Source organism: Oreochromis aureus, linkage group 13, assembly GCF_013358895.1.
Source record: "Oreochromis aureus strain Israel breed Guangdong linkage group 13, ZZ_aureus, whole genome shotgun sequence".
In the NCBI taxonomy this organism is placed as follows: Eukaryota; Metazoa; Chordata; class Actinopteri; order Cichliformes; family Cichlidae; genus Oreochromis; species Oreochromis aureus.
In genome coordinates, this window is record NC_052954.1 from 12,325,772 (window position 1) to 12,336,536 (window position 10,765).

General features: G+C 39.4%; 1 long non-coding RNA gene across 1 annotated transcript in view; it reads right to left on the reverse strand.

The window, feature by feature from the left end:
• The window catches only part of LOC120443241, a 55,023-nt gene extending 44,884 nt beyond the window's left edge, over positions 1–10,139 (reverse strand). Inside the window, exons 1-3 of the long non-coding RNA XR_005615267.1 lie at positions 10,072–10,139; positions 8,969–9,050; positions 8,352–8,438 (exon numbers count right to left, since the gene is read on the reverse strand). This is a non-coding gene — a long non-coding RNA (uncharacterized LOC120443241). The remainder of the gene's footprint in view (positions 1–8,351; positions 8,439–8,968; positions 9,051–10,071) is intronic.
• Positions 10,140–10,765: the final 626 nt, after the last annotated feature.

Below are 10,765 nucleotides of genomic sequence, written 5' to 3' on the forward strand. Positions count from 1 at the left end.
TAACATTGCTACTTTGCTATTGCTTAATGAATGTTAAATACTGTCCCAGCATCTGGTTAAAGTGAAGCAAACACTTAAAGGTGACAAATTACATTAGTACTGACTTCACCGTGACCTAAAAAACAGAATTATCCACTTGCATTACTACAAAGGTGGTGTAATGGTGCTGAAAACTAGTCTTAAAAGGCACCTGAACAATTTTAAGTCATTTGTTTTAAGTATTTAGAGTATATGGATAACTGTCTCACATGTTTGCTTGTTCAACAGTTTTAACAGGATTTAGCTCTTTTTGTTCATTTGGCTTCAGTAGCTTAACACACGAGTTTAAACTGCCATTCAAATGTTTAGCTAAAAACTAAACAAAGCGTACTTTGCGTGTTATTTTTGTCTGATTTAGTGCAGTTTAATGAGCACAAATTAGCGGTTCACATTTGAGTCACGCCCTTCCTCATTAGAAAAGGCAGATTTGGAGCTAGACCCATCAGGTGCATCAGGCCAGGACCTGGAAGTCCCACAGGGAGTCATTATGTAAGAAGATGATGTTTGATTAAGATATTTTCCAGGTTTTTCCCGCTGATTGGGCTTCATTAAACAACACTGACTTATTGAGAAATCTTATGCTCATCACTCAGGTATCAGAAAGGACTGCTGCACTGAACCACTGCCCAGATCAAATTTGATTTATAGCAGGTTTATTTTTCTGCGTCGTAGTGTGCTGAGCTGTTTTGCCTATGAACTATTTAACAGTTTGAATAACGAGTTGTCCTCTTTTCATAAGGCGTGAGCAGTGGAGCTCTACAGGGAGGAGGTGTCAGAGCGGAATAAGTAGGAGAGAAGGAATGAACAATTAGTGTAGAGTGGTGGAACAGTTCCATGACAAGCAGAGGCGAGGGGGGAGGGAGCCCTGAAAGAGGCCAGGTGCAATATCACATCCTTCCTGTCAGTGGGCTTAAAAGGAGAGCAGAGGAAGAGCTTTTAGCTCCAAGGGACGCATGTGGAATGCTGACCATAGGCTGGAAGAATCGACTATTCAGTGTGCGTCTCATCCATGTGCCCTACTGGGTCGGGGAGGTATCTACCAAGTAAAAAGTGCTGCCAGCATCTTCTGAGGTGCTTGGAATACCGACAAGAAAAGTCAGGTCTAGGGGATGAGTGCTGACCTTGATCACTGCAACTGTTATATTCATACATACTAGTTAAAAGAAAGAAACATATATTGTTCAAGTTTTTTCAAATAACATTCTGAGAATGTTTACAGGGAGCATTTGTTACCTTTAGCTGTAAGAGGGGCAAAAAGAGAGTAAACGTTCTGATTTTGTAGGAATGAATTGGCATTATCTATGTCAAAATGTATTTATTCTGTCGCTTTAATCTATTCTGCTTTAATTTCATCATGCTGTGCTTAAGCATAAAAGTCACTTACCTTCATAGCGTATCAGTAGATGCTATTTTTTGTCATGCTTTGGAGTTCTGAGGGATTTTTGAGCACGTCTTTTGTTCCCATGCATGTCTTTGCTTTAATTCAGCAGCTTCTCTGAGGGAACTTTGTTCTCCTATTTTACAGATTACATAAAATGCAAATTCAATATAATAAAGCAAAAAATTGTTTTAAAAAAAGCTATAGATAACATTTAAAGTTAGAGCACGTTGAGCTCAAAGGGAAGGTTTTAAAGAGAAATAAAATAAAATAAGAAATTATAGACAGGAGATTGTTTTTTTTACTGCTGTCCACATCTGTCAGGCCTGATATTTTTGGTTGGTAATGATCAATTTTAAATTGTATCTTTAGGCACTTTGACACCAGCATCCTGTTGCAAAAACTAAACTAAACTAAAAATCTGTTCCCAAACAGTAGTTTTGCTCCAACAAAGTGATTCCCAAAGAGCTGTTAGTCAAAAACTTATATATCTCAGAATAGTATGCAATGTGTCCTGAAAAACTTGTCCTGAAGCACACGAACAGTATCTGATAGTAATGTCTATGAAAAAAAAACAAAACAAAGTCAAGTAATGAATCCAAATTTTGAAGTTTTCATTTAAATCATTCTCAACATGTGCAGAGGAGACCAGGAGTGCGGAGTTGTACCTGCATTTCAGTTGGCTGAAATAAAAAAGGCGAGGGGCACATTTTGATGCACCATGCAATACTATTTGGAAACCACCTGATTAGCAGCCGCTTCATTTTCAGCATGACGATGGTCCCAAACACACTGCCAAAGCAGTAAAAGCATACCTGGATAGAAAACCCCCCCACAATGGGACAGTCATGGATTGGCCTCCCCAGAGCCCGGACCTCAACATTGTTGAAGCAGTGTGGGATAATCTCTACAAGAACAGAACAAAAGGCAGTAAACATCCAAAGAAGAGCTTCCGATGTCCTTCATAAAGCCTGAAGAACTATTTCTAAAGACTACTTTCAAGAATTACAAGAAAGCTTGTCTAAGAGAGTTCATGCTGTGTTTAAGAATAAAAGTGAGTATCAAATATTCACATTCAAGTTTCTCCGAATTTTAAAAACTCTTTTTTGCCTTATGTGGTGGACATAAATGTATACTCAATGTCATTAAAACACAGCGTTCCCATTTTTCCCATGTAAAGAAATGCAGGGTGGCTCAAGACTTTTGCACAGTACTGTATGCTTTTACTACATAGATTAAAAAGTAGATAGTGAAAAAGAAGATAAAACAGAAGAAAAAAATATCCATCTTTATATAAAACTGTATTCCACTGGGCAAAATTACATTTTTCTCTGATCTACTCTGTAGCAGACCGTCAGTCCATCTAAAGGCTAACATTTAATGGGTTTTTTTAACTTCCAACTCCCTGTCTCTTTGATTGACTTTAAGTGCTACCCAATCACCATTTACTGGTGATTGCTATAAAATCTTGTCAAACTAGTTAATTGGTTCTATTAGTAGAGCGTTTTTGGAAAGGGCTTCCCATTTCTCCCGAGGGTAGCAGGTGTTGAAAGAACAACAGTGCAGGCTCTTGATGCCAGGAGAACTGCTCCAAATTACATTCATTAGGGCCATTCAAATATAAGGACACTTATATAATTATGTGCTATTAAAGAATTCAAACAAGTTTGGGAATGGTTTAAAAATCAAGTCAAATTAACCATCCCTCTAGAGTTTTAATTGTATTCTCGGTGTGGGGAACGATTTTAAACTGTGTTTTGAAAGGACGATGTGCTTCAAAATGTTAGCGGTGTCTTTTGTTTCTGTTCAGAGGGACATCACAAGATGTCTTTGCTTGGTCAAAGCCCCTGCTGGGAATTGCTGGTGTTTGTCCATCATTGATTAGGAGTGTCTGTTAACAGCATGCACTAACATCTCAATTCTCTTGTGATGAAAGTGCCAGGTTCAATAACCACCCTCTGCTCTCATGGCTAGAGTGTCTTTTTGCATGTCGCAAGCATGCAAAGCTCCTTCTTTTCATCTTCATTGACATTCTTCTTCTACAAGTCAATATCAGCCACTTTTTGGGAGTAGACCAGAGGATAATAAAAAAGTAAGGCTACAGTGTTCTTTAAAAGTTGACTTTCAAAGCAAAAAAATAAAAGCTTTTCTTCTTCATGAGGGCTTAGAATGAAAATCAGAATCAATTTTTATTTCATGACATTAGGACATATCACAACAGAGCAAAGGATTAGCAAGAAAGTATACCTACTCACACAGCTGCTCACAGAAACACAGTGAGAAAATTCTATTGATCAGTTTGCCGGCCTTTACCAGTTCACAAATGGGAGCTGACAAGGTAGAGGACTTTTTGTAAAGACACTAAGGTTGCCTGGATCTAATCCTAACGTAGTCATTAGCCCACTATCTTGGAAAAAAAATATACTGTCTGTGAAGCCTCCGGGTGCTCCTGTTTTGTCCTTGCAGGACTTTGTGCCTGCACTGTTTTTAGAGCACAACACACTGAAAACTTAGGTGAATTGAGCAGGTGGGGAGAATAATAGAATAAGCAAGCCATATGAAGTGATAACAACACTGACACAATAACAACAACAGGATAAAATCCACATTTTGTTTTTGTTTTTCAGGTGGCTGTAATACATGATTTGGACATAATGAAAAGTATCACAATATGAAAGTCTGACACTGATACTGATGCACACAGACAATGATGATAACGATGTTTTTCACGTCTCCATGTGTCTGTCTTTGTGTGTTTGATTGTTTTCCTTCTTCAAAATAGGAACAATGAAATCTTAATTATAAAAGTAAATTATGTTTCAAAGGCTTTCAGCCTCCTCATGCTTTTATCTTCCCGCCGTGAAACTTTGTTTCACCTGTTCAAAGAACGATGTTTCAGAGACAGTCTTGCTTTTTGGTTTCTTAGATGCTTTCCTGGCAGAATCTAATCCATCCTCTCTGTTCTGCATACTGGTGAAGTGTTTACACCTCGTGGTCTGGTTTTGGTTTGTTTGTTTGGTTGGTTTTTTTCTCTTTTTGCTCTCATCAAGTTTTCTCTGTATGGTAAACTTTGAAAATGTTGCCTTGCTATGCCGTCTTCTTCATTCAGCTGGATGTCCTGAAGCTTTGTTTGTTTTGCTATACTATGGAAAGGATTCTGTGATCATCCACCATTGCTGTCATTCATAGGTGCCCAACAGTTTTACTTGTAAATGTAGCTTATGCACAAAATAGCGCTTGAAAGAGGCTTACACCACTTTGTTATGCAAAAGTTGAAAGTTTATGATGGCGATCACTACACAACATTGCAACTGAAGAACCATTCATCACCAGCCTCAAAAATCAACAATTTCTAAAGTGTAGAGGGCAGGATATAAGGCTCATTCATGTGTGCACATCTATAAATTGAACACTGCGTGCAGGTGTGTACATTCTGTGCACTCTTTGTAGGCCCCAGGCATTTTTATGATGCCAAATCTTTCTTCTTTTCCTCATAATGCACAAAACTGCACATTTGGACACTTTAACTGTTCCTGCTATTTCTCTAATCATTTTTTTTGTGTGTGTGTGGGTTCTTTTTTTGCAGGCTTTGACCTTTTCTCTACCAAATTGGCACACTTTGAATCATCCCCAGACCTTTCACAACCATCATTTATGAAGAAGGAACAAATGAAGAGCACACCTGTCTATGAAATAGCTATTGGAGTGAGTGAATTGTGTGTACATTACATTTGAGCCCCTGAAAATATTGGACTGGCTGCAACTCCCTGAGTGATTAAGAAAATGTTTTTGTTCAACCCATTGAATTAAAGTTTAAAGTCTGCCCTTTAAGACCATATATATATCACTGTATAACTTTAACCTTAATATATTTGGGAGCAGAGCTAAAATATTAAAAATTGTGTCAGTGTCCAAGTATATTTGGACCTAGCTGTGTGCACGATTCACCAGCAACATGGCAGCATTCATGTACAGTACTGTTCTACTATTTAAAGTAAGTTATAAAAAGCCAAATGCAATTTCAAATGCATGACGCAACTTAAATACCATGTGGCACTGGATTTAATGAGGGGCAAAACATAAGAGCCGCTTTTTCAACAACAGCAATTGAGGCGTTTTGGGGTATTCTTTGGGGCCCTCTAATGAATAAATGGCCAAGCAAATGCCGCCCGACTTAAGAACATGCTGCTACCCAGCTCCAGAGTTAAAAGCCTAAAGTGAGATTAATCACTGCTGCTGAGGGGGATGATGTTCTTTGTATCTGGTAATTTATGGTCTCTTTACCACTGAGACCCTGAACCAACATCACGCCTCTCACATACTGTACATACTCTGCCACTAATCATGAGCGGCTCCTTAGGCGCCTCTTTAGCAAATGTTCTCAGCAACAAGAAGATGGGCTGGACATAAATAAGGCATAAGGGCTAATATAGTTGCTTTCATGACAGCAAAGCTTCTTACTGCTTTACAACACCCTACAATATCCAGGAATGTTCCAACACAGCCACAAGTCACTGCTGAAGTAAGATATAAGTATGATGCCTTCACAGCATCACAGAAAAGAAGCGATGTATATGGAAATAGCTTAGCATGGGAAGAGACAGCTTGTAGTCTGGAGGCCTTGCAAAGGATCAAAGTGAACAGTGACTTCTCTTAGCCAGGTCTGATGTGGGAACAGGATAGTAAGCAGAGTTCTCCCTGCAGTCAGAACCTGACTCATGGTATAGTGAATATTTCATGGCAAGCGTCACAGAACTGACAGCGGTGCTGGCCACGGGGCAGCTCTGATAGACAGAAGGAAGCATGTGTAGAGTGGGGTGATAGAGTGGTGGGGGGGGATTAGTATTCATACAGTAGTATGGGCAGTTTATAAACAGGCATGTGCGCACCATATGAAGAGTAATAAACTATCTAACACAGAAACAAAATCTCTGAAAAGTTATTTGGCTTCATGAGGAGGTTTGAATGTTCCATCACTTCCATTTATACAAAAAGTCCCCTGCAAAGCTTCTCTCTAAAATAGTCCTCCTTATGAAGAGCGAGCATACTGCTTACTGTGACTGGATCCTGTTGAATCATTTTAAAAATACAAATATTTCTCAGTTTAATAACATTGCTTGTCACCCACACATTTTCATAAGTGTGCAATATTAAGCCAAGCCTTTAAAGCGCTGTTGCCCCCTAACACTTTTAGGAGGCTGCATTCAGCTTCAAAAGCTCTGATGGGCCCTCTGGAGAGGCCAAATCATGTAGTCTTATTATAGAGGAGACAAATCAAGTGTACCAAAACCCTCCCCTTCAGCCCTACTTTCTCAAGGTTATTTTCAAAGATAGCTCATGTCTTAGTACAGTATGTGGGTTGGGCTTTAAGTCAGACCTGCCACTAGAGATGCAGTGTTACCCTATGCAGTAAAAAAGAAAGAGTTTCAGAGGCCAGGGGTGTAACTAATTTAAACCCTTGGGAATCTTGGCTGGGCACTGGGTTTTGTCCCAGCAGAATAAAGTCAGGCCTCTTAGGTTCTGGGTGTGTTTGGCTTCACACACAGCAGAGACTGTGTCAACTTATGTCTCAGTATTACAGCACTCAAAGGTAATGAGATTTGGGCTTTCTGCATCATAAAGTATGGACACCCTTGAGGCAGTGGTGCCCTTGTTCAGCCTAGGAGCACAAAGCAGGCTTACATAATATCAGAATCACCACATATTACAGTGAGAAATGATTATGGACTCCAGAGAGGCATGTTCCTTCTGTCAGTGATATTTTGGCTGTCACATAGGATATCTCTCAATAGCACACTCACTAGCTCCACTTTCCCTTGCAGGACAAAATACCACATTTGCTGCAATAATAGCTCACTGAATTCAAACAGATGAATCTCAGCAAACATCCCTTCCACGCTGATAAGCACACTGTAATTTTCTCAAGGAGCATTTCTCAGCGATATTACTTAAATTTACCTGTACCAAGTGTCACATTTTCCATTTTTTAAACGCACTGCACTGTGAACATGAAAGCGAGAGGACTGCTGCAGCATTGTATTACTCTTTGGTGGGAATCCAAGCATCACTAACATTGATTTCTTATATTTTATACTGCGGTATAATGAACTCCCCTCAGTCAAGACCCGTCACCATGCATTACTGTCTGACCACACGAAATGAAAGCTATGCTGCCTTTCAGGCACTTTAAATGAAATACAACTAGATAACTGCATGCAGGCAGCCAGGAAAACAAGAAAAATTGTGCAAAAGAATTGCATATGAACATTTCTGCATTTATGTGCATGTATAAGGAAATCATTTAGAGAGGAGAATAAAGAAGAAAAAAGGAATACCAGGTGCTATGCATATAACTGTTCCATTTTTTCAGATTGTATACAGGACTGAGTTGATTTCAGTTGTCTTGCAACTTTATCTGAGCATAATCACATACCCTGAAAGAGCATCAAATGTTAAAACCTAAATTTATTAACTATTTAAGCCATTTTTCATTTGGATGCATTAATTTTTAAAGATGATCTTCTTTTTATTTGGCAAGTGAACTAATAAATCAAACCTTTGAATGGAAAAATTGCATAGATTTTCCAAGCAAAAGGTTCTGCTAAATGTGAAAAACGGTGTATGTATTTGCATGTCATTAAGGCATGTGACACCAGCTTGCAAAAATTTGACATATTAGGAGGATGACACATTCAAGATGTGGTTCAAAAAGTGGAATCAAGAGGCACCTTATATAAGTTTTACAAACCAGAACAAAACCAAGCTCAATGGTATCTACAGCTGGGCCGCCCTTCATATTGGCCAATCTTGCCTGATCAGGACCCGCCCTGTTTTTCTCTTTGTCTTCTTCTCCATGTTTGGCTCGTCACTACTCTTCACACCAACAGAACTATACCAGTAACAATGACAGAATGCAGGCTTATGTGCAGCGTACCTAATGGCAGATCTGTGGTTGTTACCAGTGCTCGTGGTACACTGCTCCTGGCGTCACACAACAGATGCGCTGGCCTCTTCACGTGCACTAAGCAGGAGTACAGAATTGTCATCCAGGCAGGTAATTGGCTGATGTTTACACCACCCTTGGCATGCCCCTCCTCCCCCGCTTGACACATCTGTAGTGTTCATTAGAGCCGAGGAGCCCTGTGCTATCCTGTGTTAACAAATCTGACTTCCCAGGCTGCTCAGTATGCAAAGCAAGTTTTCAGAGCTCAGTGCTTAGATTCATGTTGGGACAAATCGAAAATTGAACTTGAATAGCCTTTAGACTAATTTTAGAAGAGAAAATGTAATGTAAATGCATTAAGATCCAGTTTACGCTTTGCTGAATCCTTTCATAAATAGCTACTGATGTTCCCTGGAGAGCTCATGCTATTTTCTATAAATAAGTCATGCTTTCTCATTATATTAATATCATGGTTAAAACACACACAATAAGGCTAAGAACTACCAGAGAGTGCATAGGAACAACATGAAAAGAAAAACAGAGGGAGCAATAAGAAATATAAAGCGTATAAAAACTGGTATCGGGAAAAAAAGCAGCGGAAAGCTTACCCCAGGTGCTCAAACGCCAGATGGAGAAACAGCTGAATCAAGTCCAGCGAAATAGACTCCTCATCAGCTCCAGCCTCAAAATCTTCATTAAACCCAAACCAAAGAGAGACAGACAAAGTAAGCGAGAAGGGGAGACGTAAACGCTAACAACAGCTTGTGTAAGGACAAATTAAATTTTAAAGTGGTTTCACAGCACAGCGATTTAACTCTGAAATCCAGGGCTTAATAGATTAAATCACAGAACTATGTGCATGCCAAACTTTCTATTAATTAATGATTTCAGAACACAGTAATTACACAACCACAGTCTATGCCCAGTGATTTCAAGAGAAAGGAGCGAGTGCTCTTCTATCATCTTCATTATGTACGTCGGGATGTTATTCACCAAATGCATCCTTCATTGAATTACTGGATGTATTTCATAAAATTAGAATCATCTGTCACACCATTTTCCCTCTTGTCTCTTTGAGAATGGCGTTACTTGACGACACGAACTGAACATAACTGAGAGTTATGTTTTAATCGCATTAATTTGCACACTTTGGAATCCCGACTGTTTATCGTGGGTATGAGAGTCTGACTCATCACATCGCTTCCTAATGCCATTTGAAATATGAAAAACAATTTCCTAAAAAGCCTTTCACACTTACAGACTGAAATCCGACTCTCGGAGTGCTCGCTGTAATTATGATTAGCACAAAAGTTATGTAAAGCAGTAAAAGTATAACAGGGCTCGTATAGAGTTACGTACTGTATGACTAAAAAAGTAGGACAGGAGATGAGATGTAAAAAGTTAACTGTGCCTATAATAAGGTCTGGATGGTTAACACCGTTTGGCTTATTCTTAATAATATGCTTGGATATATTATGTTTATATATGTTACATTATTGTGAAACTCAAAAGACTTGATAAAAGAATATTTGTATAACAAACTGGTATAGAGTCACGGCTGGCGAGGCAGGCCGTGCGGAGGTAAAGTGAGGACCCAAGTGCAGGCAGAGGTTGGTATGAGGAGTGAGTTTATTTAAGGTGCAGATCGCAAGGATAGGAACTAAGAAATAACTAAACTGGGAAAACCAAAATGCATGAAACCAAAACTCACAGAGTGGCATGCAAAGGAACACAGGAAGGACCACAGAGGAAACACAGGGAGACTCAGGGAAGATATCACAGACGAACCAGCAAACAGCATCTATATATGCTATATATTCACAGGTGCAATCAGGGAACGGGAAACAGGAGGGAAACACAGCTGGGAGAAATCAGAACTGACGAGACAAGGAAGCAAAGCAGAATACACTAACACGAGACACAGACCTTCAAAGTAAAACAGGAAGTACACAGAGACAGCCTGGAGGGAGAAAGAGAACATGGAGGAGCACATGACGGGATGAGGAAACACAGAACACAAGGAGTGGGATCACGGCACCAGAACTAACACCACAATATAAACACAAACACACAGAGGGAGACACAGAGGTCAACTATACGAGAGGAAATGACTAAATACACAGAGAACTAAACAGAATACAGGAAACCTAAACTAGAACACTGGACACTATGAAATAAACTAAGATACAAAGAGAACCTTAAACATCAAATATAATATAAAAGACACAAGGAACTCAAAACGCTGGGTCGAGAGACTCAGGATCCTGACATACAGTCGCTCTTTTCTAAAACATAATCCAGTGATCTCAACTACTTTATTTCATTTGCTTCTTCTACGTATCAGCCTGCTATCAGCCTCCTGGAACATCACAAAGAGGTTTTATTTCCTGCTCAAGGACACTTCA